Raw genomic sequence first — 15965 nt, 5'->3', positions numbered from 1 at the left:
CTAAGGTAGAAAAAAATCCCAAGCAATTCCTGACCAAGCTCCCCTTGACCAGTGTGGCTTCCCCATCCCCATCCCAGATGGACCTACCTGCCCTGCCTGTACTTTTCTCCTGTGATGCTGAACAACAGCACCCAGAGGGGGCACATCCTCCTCTGAGGATTTTTCAGACAAAAAATGTACTTTTTCACCCTGATGATGCATTTTAACGATGCGACAAAGCCAAATCCTGGTGCCAGGGCTGCAGCCCTCACTATCCCAGGGGAAGCAGCCAGCACCCACGCTGGAATTCAGGATGGGTGTCTCCAGAGGGTGGCCACAGGCATCCTCACGTCCCCACAGCAGCACCCCCGCTTCAGCTCAAGGGGTTTAAGCTGGAGCAGTGCAAGTCCCTGCTGCAGCCCCCTGAGGTGTAAGGCTCCCTGAGCTCTTAATGGGCTTACGGAGCCACTGGGACCAGAGCAGCTCCCCCAGCGCAGCGCCCGGGGGGGCTCAGAGGCATCCCCGCCTGGCACCCCTGCCTGGCACCCCTGCCTGGCACCCCCACCGTGCCAGGGGCCACCCGCCAGCCCCGGCTCGGATGGCACCGAGCTCTCAGCCTGCTCTCTCCCCATCCCAAATCCCACAGGCCTCCTCCTGCTCTCCTTAGGGACGTGTGTCCTCCCCAGCCCTACAGCAGACCCACTCCCCCCAGGCCATGCCACCAGCCTGGCACCCACACCTCCCTGCCTGCCCCTGCAACCTGTGCCCCACACTTACACCCCACTCCACGCCTCACCCCATCATGATTGTGCACCCCACATCTCACCCTACACCTGCACCCCACATCTCACCCCACATCATCAACCAGGGCCACGCTGAGACCAGGCTGAGCAGCAGGACCAGGGCACTGTCACTGGGGCAGGACCATCTGCAATCTCCCCCACTCTGGGGGGTTCAGACCCCCTCAAATTCAGGCTGAGTGTGAGAGGAGCATGTGCTACGAAGCCTGGTAAGGCTGGACGGGCCAGCACATCATTCCACACCATCCCTGGGAAATCCTGTTTTTCCAGGCTTGGATCAAGGACAGTGGACTGGGAACAACAGCTGGCAGGAGTGGGGCCATCCAGGGAAAATCCTACTGGAAAGCAGTAAAACCCCATTCACTAAAACCCCATTCTCAACCAGCACAAGTTTTGGGGAGGCAGCCCCTGGCTGGATGCACTCTTGTCAGAAAAGGCTCTGCCCTCCTCTTCGTCCTGTTTTGGGGATTTGGACATTGTGCATTTGGGTTTCTCCAGAGGGGAAATATTTTTAAAAAGCAAAAAACCACCCCAAAACCTAAGAACGTTACTGAGCTCTTGTGAATTTCCTATCAGCTGCTGTACACGCACATGGCACAGAAAAATCCTTAGCAAATTCCAGCTGAAAAATAATAAAAAACCAGGAAAACCCACCAAAGGCTGAGCTTGCCGGACACAGCGCGCCAGGAGGGGCTGACAGAGCTGTTACGGTCTATTGGGCCAATAATCCACAAACTAAGACAGATTTATTGTACATGGCAGATCCTAACAGCTCCAAAGAAACCATCACTGTCTCCTGGCGCTTAAAATTCACTTTCTTGGGGGGGAAAAAAAGGGCCAAAATATGGCTTTATGAGATAAGATGCGTGGTTGGACCATTCTGTGACAGGCAGAAGCCTGTGCAAACACATCCACAGCTCTTTTTTCCTTGGTATATAAATATATAAAATATCTCCTCTTCCAAGGCAAGCGCAACTGCATTACCCGTCGGAGCGCTGTCCTTACCACCGGATTACCCGGCTTGGTTTCACCTCCCTTAGCAAGATGGATTTGCAGGGATGTTGTTCCCGCCTCGATATTACTGATCAAAACCAGAGGGAGATAAAAAATCAAGTTAATTAAAGATAAAATGAGCCCCTGCCTCCATCTGGCTCGCTGGGATGGGTGAGTTTGGGTCCCCTCTCCTCGGAAGGTGTAAGGATCCGAGAAGGGAGATGCTGCAGAGGAGAGCATGCTCTTCCCACTGGCGTGACAGTGATGGCAAGCCTGGGATGGGGGGATAGTTTGATGTTGATGATGATAATAAAAATAATAATATTAAAAAGGTCAGAGCTGGTGCTTTCCCTGTTCCTGGCAGACAGGACCCCAGCCAGTGTGGAGCAGCAGGCCAAGAGGGGGATCAGCCCGATCCCATCGGTAATTGCGGCGTCTGTTCGAATCTCCGCGACGCTGGAAATCACGCTGGGCCCGGCTCGCAGCTCCGGCGGCTGATCGTATCGGACGGGGATCAAAGAGGCTCAGCTTACGGGTTTAGCGCGGCTCGTCCCAGCCGGCGCTGCCGCCGAGGGGGGGCCGGGCTCCGCTGGCCCCGGGGGGGCCGCGCACCCGGGATGCTCCTGGGAAGCTCGGAGGGTGCGTGGGTGGGAGCATCCCTCAGCGGGCGATGCCCGGGGGGACGGCCAGCCCGGAGCCCCCCGGCACGGCGGCTGGATGGTGGGTCAGCTGCGCCGTGTGACAGCCCCACCAACCCCCCCTGTGCACCCCAAAACCATCAGCGTATGGGGGGGTGAGCGTGGGGAGCTGGAGCAGGCAACCAGGAGAGAAGCTCTAGGAGACCCGGAGCGATGTCCAGGGGCAGGGATGGGTGTGGGGAGGAGGTGTGCACGGATGCCCCAGCTGCAGGCCCCGGCTGCACCCCAAAACCGTGCCAGGGGTGCGAGCAGCGGGATGCCGGGGCAGACAAGGGCAGCAGCTCCCAGCTGCAGCCGGAGGCTCGGAGCGATGCCCGCGGGCAGGGACGGGTGCGGGGAGGGGCTCTGCAGGGATGCCCCGGCTCCAGCCCTGCGGCCGGCGGTGCAGCAGCGGGAAGGGATGTGCCGGGACTGGCCGGGTGGCTCCAGGGAGGGAGTTGAACGAGTAATTAGAGCAGGAGGCTGTGAGTCAGCAAACGATGCGTAACCTCGGCGAGGCTGACAATGAGGCAAAAGATGGCAGTTTCGACCGAGAGCGCCGGCTGAAAGGGCACATTTAGATATGCAAAAAGCAGCAACTCCTGACAATCCCAGGGCTGCGACCCGCTCGGCTCCGGAGCCGCCGTCTGCCGCCGAGCTCTCGACGCCTTCCTCCAAAATCATTGTGAATAGAGACAGGGGTGGGCGCAGACCCAACCCCACGGAGCGGGGCAGTGGCGTTCGCTCCCAAAAAAACAGCGGTCAGGGGAAAACACCGGACAGCCTCTGCTCCAGCACCCCGTGCTGCCTGGAAAGTGGGATGTCACCAGCCCCGGCGGCTGACCTTGCTCCGGGAGCCCCGGGGAGAAGCAGCCACGGCGCACTCCAGGATGGATATTAAGGTTTGGCTTGGAAGCAAAGCCCAGCTCCAGCCACAGGCTCGTCCCCCCCGTTTTGGGGGGCGCATCAGGGCTGCAGGCAGGTACAGCAGCCCTCGGCGAGAAGAGTTTAATTAACCCCGGAAAGCGATCGTTAAACGGCCGGCCCGGGTAATCGATGCGGAAGGGGCAGCTTTGCTGCCGAGGGACCATCTGCTCGGGGGAGGGAGCGATGGCGGCTCCCCGTCCCCCCCGCACCCCGCGCCTGCCGGGAAGCGGCCGCCGCCGCCACGGGGCAGCTGCTCTGGGGGCCCGATCCGAGCTGAACCCCGGCCAAGCCATCCCGGGGGGATGGGAGCTGCCCCTCGCCTCAACCCTCGCTTCCCGTAAAGCCCCAAGCCCCAGAGCCACGTGGTTTCCGACACGACACGGCCCCCCCGGGCCGGAGCCCACCGAGGGTCCCTCCGCAGCGAGCAGCCCCCGCCCCCGGCAGGATGTGGCTGAAGCAAAGCGGGGCGGGGATGTGGCCGAGCACCCTGCTCGCCCCACAGCGATTTTCACCCTTGAGATGAGTTTGTGGCAGGCTCAGCCTTGAGGGCTCAGAGGGTTTGTCTTGCCCCCGGCGCACACCTATGGCCGCATTCCCGGGTGAATACTCAGAGGGACGCTCTCAGCTTCCCGGCATCACCCAGGATATGTCATCCTGGCCTGGGGCACTCTGTCCCTTCCCACCCCCCAGCATCCCCAGGCCTTTCTCCAACCCTGAATTTCCAAGTTTCTCCTTATTTCCAGCCAGTAAATGATGGGGGGTGCTCAGGGGCAGTAAAGCTGGGTGCGGTGCATCTGCTCCCGAGGGACCTAGGAGCTACTCCCCACTACAGGCACTGACTCCAAGGGATGGCACTTGGAAAGACCAGTGTCCCCAGTGGCGCCAGTGGCGCCCCTCTGCTACGAGGACACCTTCTTCCACCAGCACACCCCGACCAGCTCCCAGGATCAGCACATTCTGGGAAAGCTGTGGGGCCGTGGCACTGGCATGACCCTGGTGGGGTGATGCAGACTCTGGGCATGGAGCCACAGGCATGGCCTAGTCTGGATCTATCCCCCACCTATCAGGAGGAGAGGAGCATCCAAGGAAGGGCAGAGCTGCACCCCTAGGAAGAAAGGAGCCCAAGGGTGCTTCCAGAGGAGGTGCAGGCACAAAGGAACAAGCCCTGGGACACAGCATGGCTGGGACGCCAGGAAAAAGCCCTGTCCCATCCTCTCACCCTGCCTGGGGCAGAGGAGATAGTGCAGCTGCTGTGGCCCAGGCACAGGCAGGGTGTCAGAAGGGTCCCCAGGCCAGGGGGCCAGCAAGGCTCAAGGTGATCTGCAAAGCACAGGGTGGGCTCATGCCCTCCTTGCCCCATGGATGGAGACATCCTGGGCTCCTCCTCACCTCCCCAGCCCTGCAGAGCCCTGGGAAGGGGACTCTGGTCTCCCCACTCCCATGGCAGCAGCTCAGCTGGCAGGGAACAGTGCCCCTGCACCCACCCACGCCCTTCCCCACAAACTGGTGCCAGTTTGAGGGCCACCCTGCTCCAGGCAGGGAGATTCAATTCCTTTGGGAGAGCAGGTGAGTCTCCAGCACAGAGTTGGCTGTGTGAGGGTTTGCCAGGACACCCAGCACACCTGAGTTCCCAGGAGAACACTCAGGGATGCTCCTGGTAACCCAGCATTACCCAGGGTACAGCACCACCACTGGACCTGGGGATGAGATGACCCTTCCCTGCCCACCTGTCTGGGCAGGGATGCCCATGGCAGCCCCGTGGGAGAGCAGCTGGAACACTCTGGGCAGGAGGCAGCAGGGAGACTCCTGAAAAGGAAGGGGGATGCTCTGCTTCCACTGCAGGAGGGAAACTGAGGCAGAGGAGGGCCAGGATGGGCCCACACACTTGGCACAGCAAGGGGACCTAAAGCCAGCTTTTCCTGATGCTCCCCATCCAGAGGGGGGATGTCTGTCCCTGTCTGGGGACAGACAAGATCCCTGTCCCCACTCTGTGCTGAGGACAGGGAGCAAAGGCAGAGCAGGAACACCCCCCTGCCCTGGCACTGCCACACCCCAGTGTGGGACATGAGACAGGATCACACCCACAGTGGGGTGCCCCCCAGCCCTCTCAGGTATGATCCAGCCCCTCAAACTGGGGCTCAGCCCCAGAACAGTGCTTAAACCACCCCCAAACCACTGCTCAACCTCTGAGCCAGTACTCAGCCCCCTGAAATGGTGCTCAGCCACCCAAACTGGTGCTTGGTGGCCAAACTGGTTCTCAGCTTCCCAAAACAGGGCTCAACTCTCAGGCCAGGGCTCATCCCCCAAGCCAGCACTGAACCCCTGAGTGGGTGCTGAACACCCCAGACAGGTGTTTGACCCCTGAGATGCTGGTCAGGCCTCCAAAACAGTGCCTGACCCCCCAGGACAGGGTTCAGCCCCCTGAAGCAGCCACTGAGCTGCTGCCCAGACCCCAAACTGGAGTTCAGGCCCCAAAACAATGCTTGAGCCTCAAGCTGGCTCAGTCTCCTAAAATGCTGTTTGACTCTCATGCTGGTGCTCAGCCCCCCAAAACACCAAACCCCCAAATCAGTGCTTGACCCCCAAGCCAGAACAATGCTTGACCACCAAACCAGTTGCCAGCTCCCCAAAATGGTGCTCAGCCCCTCGACCCAGTGCTCAACACCCCAAAATGCTGCTTGATCCCCAAGCCTGTGCTCAGCCCCCAAAAAGCCTTATCCCAAAGGAGGGGTCAGCCACTCCATGGTCCCCCCCAGGGACAGCCACTGCAGTTTCCTCCCAGTACTGGTCACATGGTCCCTCAGAATGGCCAGACAGCCCTGAGGGAGTTTTCCCAATTTCCTTTACCCCTTCATCAGCAAAAGTACACAGGAACACCATGGCAGGGAAGCCATCCCTCCCCAGTACCCTGGCTGTGCGAAGGGACACATCCCTCACTCTGTGTCCTGGAGGGGAGCTCCTGACCCCTTTCCCATCATTTCCCAGGGGAGCACCCCCGGTGGGATAGACAGGATTCCCAGAGCTCTGCTGGGAGCCTCCCCAGCCCCATGGGGTGTGGGGGTCCTGGCCAAAGGTAAGGAATATCAGGCACCGGGTCCCTGCTTATCCTGGGAGGTGGCTGCGTGGGGGGATGGTTTATGGGATGCAGACCAGGGACCTTGGGTGGGATGAGAGCACATCCAACCTCTAATGGAGGTGGCTGCTGGCTGTGGGGATGTACTCCCCACTGCCAGGGGACTTTCCAGCCCTGTCCATCGGGATGAGCTGCTGAAGCCACCCACCCACACCCAGCCCAGTGCCAGCTATGCCCAGAACCAGGCTGGCAGTGGATTTGGATGTGGCTGTCCCCCAAAGCACCAACCACAGGCAGCCTGGGGATGCCCCGGACTGGCCACAGGCCCCCCAGCTCCTCCAATCCCTCAGATTCCACTTTTCCCCCAGCTCTGGAACCTCCAGAGCCCCAGACACAGCCCCCATCCCTGCCTCATCTCACATCCCTCCCTGCTGTCCCCCACCCCTAATCGAACTGGCTGCTGCACAGACTCATCCTAGTTTAATCTTCACGGTGCATCAGGCACGGGGAAAAAACACAACGATTTTCCTTTTTTTTTTTTTTTTTTTTTTTTTTGGGTCTTAATCTTTACCTGGGGTCAGATTTACCAATCCTCCCACTAATCCCCCAACGCCTTCGCAAAGCAAAGGGCCCCCTCCTCCACCAGCCCCGCGGCAGCCAGTCCAGGGAGCACCCATAGCCCCAGGGTGCCTCGGGATTAGCTCTCCAGGTGACTCCAATTTTTCCCAACGAGGTGGCAATACATGTTTTTTAAAGGCTTTTTTTATTTAAGGAATCTGAATGTGAGGATGGGGGAAGGAGATCATACGGTAGTGAGGAGATAGGGGCAAAGCCTGAAGGTCTTGGCTTCACTGACAGGCTCAGATTTGGGGGAAATACTCAGGGAAGGTATGAAAAAACACTTAGAGAGGATTTCATGCCATTCCCTGCCTCAGTTTACCGTGTGTAGAGATGAAAGGTCACCCCCTCTCCCAGGGACTCAGATGGCACCAGCTGGCCCTGAACAACCTCCAGGTCACCCCCGGGGGCAGGACTGGGAAACACCCCGGAGCTGCAGATGTGGGGACAGGAGTTCCTATGGACGTGGGGGTTCTGGGATCCCTGTGGATGGGGGGACACGGGACTCTGCAGAAGGGGGGCAGGGAGAGCAGGAGGCTTGTGCATGGGAGGCTCTGCAGAGAGGGGCAACAGGGATCTGCATATGGGGGGACAGGGGGACCTGCAGATAAGGGGACACAGCTTTGAAGATGAAGGGACAGGGTTCTCAGCAGAACAGGGGGACAGGGGTGCTTGGAGGCAGCAGAGAACACGGGCTTTGAAAATGGGGGCATAGGAGTCCCTAAAGTAGTGGGGACAGGGGTCCCTATTGATGAAGAGACAGGGGGCTCTGGAAAAGGGGGACGGGGGCTTTGCAGATGAGGAGGGGACAAGGGCAAGAGGGTTCCCCGCAGAAGGAGGGGACAGAGAGGGGTCCCTGCAGCAGGGGAGATCAGAGACCCTTGCAGATGCGGGGGACAAGGGCCTTGCAGACAGGAGAGGGACAGAGGTGCCTGCGGACAGGGCAGGCAGCGATCCCTACAATTCTGCCCTTTCCACACCAACCTCCCCCCGGGGCTGCCCCGGCTCTGCGGGCCGGGGGCTGCGCGGGCAGCGTGGCTCGGCGGGAGGGGGGCAGGAGCAGCCGAGGCAGCCCCGAGCCCCCGCGGCGCCGGCCGAGCTAACCGGGGCTGGCAGCGCGGCCCTCGCCGCGACACCGCGCACGCTCGGCCGCGGCCGGCACCTCGCCGCGCCAGCCTGGAATTTGCAAGCTGTCCTGATGCATTAAAGCGCAAACGCCTGGCGTCCAGCTCCCAGCCCTGTGCCCGGCTGTGCCAGGCCATGGCATCTCCTCCCCGGGGACGCCGATGCGGGGCCAGCTGTCCCCAAGGGCGCCCAGAGCCACCACCATCATCTTCATCCTCCACGGTTATTTTTTTCCCCCCAGCTTTAAATAGTGGAATGGGGAGACGGTGCCAGGCTCATGCTGTCACCGTGGTAAGGCAGGGGACACTAGGGACATCAAGAGTGGAGGGTCCCCAGCAGTGCTGGCAGAAGCCTGGCAGCAGGGGTGACGGAGCCCCTTCCAGCAGGCAGCACGTTGTGCCAGCCCAGGGCATGGAGGGAATGGGGAGAAACACACAGACACGGATGGACAGATGGATGGGATGCTCTGCGTGCCATCCCAGGGACAGAGGGATGGGACCCCGAGGTGAGTGCCATGGCACCCCTGCAAGGACGATGCTGGAGAGCCAGACTCAGGGCTGCAGTCCCCTTGCACAGCACCCCTCCCATGGGGATACCAGGGCATCCCTCCCCTTCACCCATACTCACACTGCACCCCTTCAGGTTCACTCCCTACACTGGGTACTTCCCATGGGTGCAGGAGGGAAAGCCCAGCCTGGCACTCACAGTTCAGTGTCCAACCAGCACCTACCATCCCACATCTCCCACCCTGATGCCTTTCAGATTCCCTGAGACTCCCCAAGACCACTGTCACATGTGCCATGGGATCTCCTGACCGAGTCCACTCTGGGAGGACTGGGCACCTGCCAAGGCTGGGGGCAGAGGGGACATCCCAATGTGTGAGCACCCCAATGCCCAGCACACGCTCCCCTGTGCCCACACACCCAGAGATGCTCCCACATCGTTCGAGCCCCACCTCCACCCGATGGCCGGCAGGACACCTCGTCCCCCAGACCGGCAGGATGGGCTCAGCCGGCTGTGCCGATCCCAGCCGGGACGGGCGAACAGCAGCGGGATGCCCGTGGGAGGAGGGAGCGGCTGGAACAGGAGTGTGAAGAAACGGCTCTTGCGTGCTCTGTCCGGAGCCAACTAACGAGGCCATATTTGAAATGCTTCGCATACCTCCGGTCATCAGATTAGTGAGATGCAGAAGGTAAAGCAGAGGGCAAGAGGAGCGCTCCCGGCTCCCGGCAGCAATCCCCGGGCCCGCCGCTCCAACCGGCCCGGGAACCGCGGGCAAAGTCCCCGGCTGGCAGCGGGACACGGGCAGAGAGCAGGGCACCCCACGGGCACCCCGGCAGGGACGGTGCTGGCAGCTGCCTCCCCGCTGGGATCCCGGCAGATGCAGAAGGGAAAGGTGGGGAAGGATAACCCAAAGTGCTGCCATGTCCTGGCCACCAGCCACTGCCATGGCCCGGGTGAGGCCTGGGCCTGTGAAAAACCTTTCAGCATTTTACAGGGGCTTACAGGAAAGTCAGAGAGAGACTTTTCACCAGGATCTGTCATGACAGGACAAGGGGTGAGCATTTTAAACTTAAAGAGGAAAGTTTGGGATTGGATATTAGGAAGAATTCTTCCCTGTGAGGGTGGGGAGGCCCTGGCACAGGGTGCCCAGAGCAGCTGTGGCTGCCCCATCCCTGGAAGTACTCAAGGCCAGGCTGGACAGAGCTTGGAGCACCCTGGCAGGGGTTGTAACTAGATGACCTTTAAGGCCCCTTCCTGCCCAAACTGTTCTAGGAGTCAAAAGAAGGAGCAGGATCCCACAGAGCCTCCAAGCATCATCTGTGGGCACAGCTCCCCTGCCCTTCCCAAGGCATCAAATCTGCTTGGGCATGAATGCCCCCCCCGGCCCTGCTCCAGGTCCAGGAGTGGCAGGAGGGCAGGAAGCTGCCTCTGAGAAGCAAGGGGGTGCAGAGGAATAAGAGCTCTTACAGGGTAAGAGCACCTGGATCTGCGAACACCTGGGACCCTTCAGGGTTGGCATGTTCAATTGGGAATGTCTCAGTTTTCAGGATGTTCAAATGAGACACTGGACTTTGGATGTGGACCCCAAAATCCCATCTCTGAGGGAGAGAAAGAGGCACAAAGATTACAAGGGCAAGTCCTAGCAAAGAGAAGTGAGAACCAATAACACGAAGACCCTTGGGGACACCAAGAGAGAACCTGGAGGCTGAGTGTTTTGAGCTGCATTGCTTGGACAACTCCACATGGAAGACTGTGGAAGACAGATATTGCCCAGATATCCCCACAGAAAGCTGGAGCACAGGCATGGGCTCAAGGCAGATTTGCAGAGGCAAAACCAAAACATCCACCAAATGAGGGCTGCTTCCAACCACAGTCAACCACCCACACACCAGGAGGTGACCAGGGACAGCAGCAGCAGAGCAGGCCAGAGGGGAACATGCCCCATCTCATCACACCTGAGCACAAACCCAGTCCCCATTCCAGCAGGCACCATACCCAGGGAGTTCAGCACGTGCTCAGCAAATGTATGCCAGGGTCAGCTGAGGGTACCATGGGTGGCAGCAGCCACGAGAACCCACGGGAGTCACTGACAAGGCCAGGACAGCACTGCTCCCAGCCCTGCCACCACCCAGGTGACAGTCAGACCCTGGGGATGGAGCCCATCTCAGAAGTGACCCAGAAACGACAGGGAACATCCCACGCTGTGGGCAGGTCCCACCCACAGTGCCCCCACTGAAACATCAAGGGCTGGCACAGGGCAGGGCCAGTAACCCGAGCCCTTTCCAGCTCCCACCTCTCAGAGCTGGGAGGGTGGAGATGGGAAAGCACATCCTGCTTGGAAAATCAGAAAACAGCTTTTCTTTTTTCATTCTTTGCCACCACTTCCAAGGTCACGGCCGACACACATCCTCCCATGGCCAGGCCAGCACACTGACAGCATCACTGTGGGGACGTGATGCATCCTCATCCTCCCAGCACAAAGGATGTCCCAGCTCAGGCGATGGAGGGTGCTCTGGTACAAGTGACACTGTTCCAGGACACTGTTCCAGGACAAGGACATCGAGGCAGACCCACACATCCCAGGGCAAGCCCACAGCCTGGGAGCCATTAGCCCAGTCCCTTCCATGCCATAACCACGGATGGTGGAAACCAGGGACACCAAGGCAGCCACTGGAAAACCTTCTGACCTCAAAAATCCTTTTATCCACATAATCACAGGCTGTCACCCACGTGCAGCACAGGCTGTCATCTCGGACCATCAACACACTCCACCTGCTTGCAAGGGAAAAGACAAGCAGGGATGAAATCACTCTGAAGATGTAAGGGACCAGCACTCCAGCACCCCAAAAGGAGAGACTGGGGGTGGGCACATCACCAGAAATGAGATGTTGACAGACTCCAAAGCTTTTTGACTGTGGAAGTCAGGTGCCTGAGGGCCCAAGCCCAGGGTAAACGTGCCCTTTGGACTTTCCCAAAGGCAAAGGGACCCACAGGACACCCTCAGCCACTCACTGGGGTCACACTGTTCTGCTGCCTGCTGTCCCTGGCGCTCTCCTGGAGCTCCAGCCCTGTGGGTGTCCCAAGGGACACAGGACATGGGTAGGGATGCAGGCTGCTCCTCATCCACATGTCCTGATGCTCCCCAGTGGGGTCCCCAGGATGGCAAGTCCAGCCTCCCCACCAGGACATGTCCCTGTGCTGAAGGCAAAGGCAGCTGCAGAGCTGATCCCCACGGCAGAGCCACTGCTGAGCAGCAGCAAACTCGCATTTCCTCCACTCCAGCCTGGGATTTCCCACTGGCCACCTCTGGGGGTGGTTCCTCCTCCAGCCACCTCTTTGCCCACACTCTTCTCCCCTCCTGCCCCTCCCACACCACTGCTCCCTGCACCAAGTCACACAATGATTTGGGTTAGAAGTGACCTTAAAGCTCCTCTCCTTTCAACCCCCTGCCATGGGCAGAGACACCTTCCCCTAGCCCAGGCTGCTCCAAGCCCCGTCCAGCCTGGCCTTGAGCACTTCCAGGGATGGGGCAGCCACAGCTTCTCTGGGCAACCTGTGCCAGGGCCTGCCCACCCTCAGTGTAAAGCATTTCTTCCCTATGTACAAGTTAACCCCAACCTGTTACAGTTCAAAACTCTCACCCTTTGTCCTGCCACTCCAGGCCCTTGTCCAAAGTCCCTCTCCAGCTCTCCTGAGACTCCTTTGAGCACTGGAAGGAGCTTTAAGGTCTCCCTGTGGCCTTCTCTACTCCAGGCTGAACATCCCCAGCCTGTCTCCAGAGCAGAAGGGCTCCAGCCCTTGGACCATCTCCGTGTCCTCCTCTGGACCTGCTCCAACAGGCCCCACATCTGTCTGTGCTGGGGACTCCACAGCTGGATGTGTGCCCCAAGGGGGTTTCCCCAGAGCAGAGCAGAGGGGGAGCACCCCTGCTCACCCTGCTGCCCGTGGTGCAGCCCAGGATACACTCAGCTTTCTGGGCTGCCAGTGCACGGTGCTGGCTCGTGTCCCATCTGCCACCCACCAGCACCCCCAGCCATTCTCCACAGGGCTGCTCCCAGCCCATCCATTCCCCCAGCTGGGCTGGGGCTGGGGCTGTCCCCACACAGGTGCAAGATCTTGCACTGGGCATGGCTGAACCTCCCACCTTCCTCTTTCCCCATCACCTGCCTGGCAGGAAAACAAACAATGTCACACACCACCCACTGCCAGCATTTCCATCCTTTCCCAAGCCACCACAGCCCATCCATTCTCATGTGCCCAGCTGGGTGGAAGGGCTAGCCTCTACCTGGGGCAGTGGCTCCCATCCTCCTCCCCAACCTGGATGAGTTTCAAGAGCACCAATCACTTTGGGGACACCCATGCTCCATGCCTGGGCTCCGTGCAGAGAGGTGGCTGCAAGGGGCAGCAGTGACAATTGGGAGTCCCACAAGACCCCCCATGCTCCCAGGAGTCAAAGCTGAGTCAGGGGAAAAGGAAGGGGAAAAGAGGAAAAAAAGAAAAGAAACAAGCCTTTTGAGTGCAATATTTTAGTTGAGCACCAGAGCATGAGTAAAGGAGGGAGCTTTTCGTGGTCTGGTGAGTTTAAGCTATGAGCTGAAAGTTTAACTATTAATACACTTAATCAAGAGGTTGTTCCTACAGCCAGGATTTGGGAAAACAAAACAGGGAGGCAGGAGAACGATGGCATCGCTGTGGCCACCCCGGGGAATGTCCCTGCTGGGGGAGGTGGAGGGCGCAGGACCAGCTGGGGCTGGATCCAACCTCGGCCAAGCCTTGCATGGACACACCAGGAGGTGCCAGGTGCTGGCTGCCAGGGCCAAGCACCCTGGATCCGGCCATCCCCCAGTGCCCCACACAGCAGATTGGCCAGAGGGGACAGTTTTGGGGAGAGGATGCCACTCCCAAACCCTGCAGCATCCCCAGGTCGCAGACAAGCAGCACCTGCACTGCTGCCACCTGCCTGGAAGGGTCCTGGTGACACCAGGGGATGCCGGTGGGTGAGGGACCCCCAGGGTCGGGGATCCCCAAAACACCCCCCACACCTCCACAGCGTCTCCTCTGACACAGAGGAGGAAGAGGAGGGACAGGCTGAATTTTGGGGTGCAGCACGCAGAGCTCCTCTCTGTCGCGGGTAGGAGGCAGAGGCAGGAGCGCGGGAGGTGCGGGCAGTGCCTGGCGGCGCCGGCTGCCCGCATCCCCACCACAAAATCCATGTCAAGGACGCCTCGGCCGGCTCCTGCCTCTTCCCACCGAGGCGGGGGGGGAGGACACGGGGGACATTGGTGACGCCCGGCACAACCCCCCCACCCCCTGCCTGCACATCCCGCCAGGCACACAGCCCCCCCCGACCCTGCCCCCGGGGCCACCGAGCCCCGAACGGCGCCGGGACCAACTTCTGAGCGGCACCGGCGGCTCCTTTGTTACTTTGCTTTTGTTGTCACACGCCGGCGCGTCCCCGTCCCCATCGTCCCGTCACCGTGTCCCCCCCCCCCACATCCCTCCCACAGCCCCCCCCAGGCGGCGTCCCCGAGGTCAGGGCGCGACATCTGCCAGCGCGACGGGGCGACGCCGGTACCGGCACCGGGGAGGGGGGCGCAGCGCCGGGGGCATCTTCGGGGGCATCTCGGGGGTACCCGCGCGGGGACACTTGGGGTGACACCGCCACCGATGGTGATGCGCTGCGGCGGCCCCGCGGGGGCCGCTGGAGGAGCCGTTTCCCCAAAGCTGTTCCCGCTGGGAACGCGAAGGACGGACGGACAGACGGAGGGACGGAGCGAGGTTTCCATGCCTACCAGCGCTCCCGCTGAGCGGGACCTCGGGGAGAGTCCCCCCCCCCCCTTTCCCATCCGACCCCCCTCGCCTCGGCCCCGCCGGGGGATGCAGCGCAGCCCGCGGGCAGCAGCGGGGGCCGGGGAACGCTGGGGGCCGGGGCGGGCGGGGAGGCCGGAGGGGTCCCCGTCCCCCCGCAGCCCCAGGTGCGGCCCCGCCGCCGGGCTGGGGGCCGGGGGGCGCGGACAAAGCGGCACAAAGGGGCCGCTGACACAGCAGGGCCCGTTTCCAGAGAAACAAAACTTCCGCCGGCCCCGGCTCCGCGCCCCAGGTAGCCGGGATGGGCATCCCCCCAGGCCCCCCCAAAGCCGGCCTCACCCGCCCTCCCACAGCTCGGCATCCCTCATCATTCCCCCGGCCCCCCCGGCACGGAGCGGCGGGGGGTGAAGGTTGCCCGGCCGGGTCAGCGCACACGCGGGGCCGTTACCGCAGGATGTGTGCGCAGCTTTGTTTGTGCGTGGGATGCCCCCCCCAATGCCCATCCCACCCCCTAACCCCCATGCCACCCCCCATCCTCCTCTACCCCATCAATCATCCCAGCAAAGAATAACCCGACCCGAAGCAGCCCCGGCCCCGCAGGAAGGACGCTGCCGGCTGCGGGATGCGGTGGAAAAAAAATACGAATAATAAAATTAAAATAAAAGCAAAAAAACCACCAACAACAAAACACCCCACACCTCCGTGGGGCGCATGGGGCCGCGGTTCGGCGGAGTTTGAGGCCGTAATTCCCAAATTCGGGTACAATCCACAGCCCCCACGGTGTTTTTGGGGCCGGTGGCACCCACGGCGGTGCGAACGAGGGACGTTCCACGGTGCGATCGAGGTGGCTCGATGGGTGTCGGGGCGCGTGGGGTGCCCTGCCCGCCGCGGCTGGGGGGAGCAGGGGGTCTGGGAATCCCGTCTGACGGCGAAGCGGGGCGGGGGGGGTTCGCTGGGAACGGGGGGATGATAAAGTTGGGTGAGTTGTCGCACATGGCTGGGCGATGGCGAGCGGCGCCGCTGCCACGGCCACCCCGCGCCCGGGCACCGGTGGCGGAGCCGAAGTGCCGCGGGAGCTCGGCGCACCCCGGGGAGGCGGCAGCGACCCAGGCGCGGTCACCGGCGCAGGGCGGGGGTTCCCCCACGCGAGCCCCGCCGCGGGTGGCACCGCCGGCCCCGCTGCCCACCGCCTCCCCCGGCGCCGCCGCCCCCGCCGCCCCCCGGCCCCGCCGCCACCATTGTCACCCGGGAAACCACCGGGCGCTGCCGCGGCGGTCCGGGGCGGCGGGGGGAGGCGTGGGGGGCTCACTCCATCCCTCCCCACGGCTCCCAGCGCATCCCCGCCGGGCTGCGGGTACCGGCAGCGGGGTTCGGTCGCACCGAGAAAAACTTTGCTCGTTACCCCGACGTTCCCCCCCTCCCCTCCCATCCCCGGGAAGCGGCGGGGCCGCTTTAAGCTAT

General features: G+C 61.5%; 1 protein-coding gene across 1 annotated transcript in view; it reads right to left on the bottom strand.

The window, feature by feature from the left end:
* Positions 1-15965, bottom strand: part of CXXC5 (CXXC finger protein 5) — a 35224-nt gene that overhangs the window by 18875 nt on the left and 384 nt on the right. The gene's annotated exons all lie outside the window — the stretch shown is intronic.

This window comes from Onychostruthus taczanowskii, unplaced genomic scaffold (genome assembly GCF_017590055.1).
Source record: "Onychostruthus taczanowskii isolate IOZ18803 unplaced genomic scaffold, ASM1759005v1 scaffold14, whole genome shotgun sequence".
Classification (NCBI taxonomy): domain Eukaryota; kingdom Metazoa; phylum Chordata; class Aves; order Passeriformes; family Passeridae; genus Onychostruthus; species Onychostruthus taczanowskii.
Note: the sequence above shows the minus strand (reverse complement) of the source record. Positions and strands in the feature narration are given on the sequence as shown.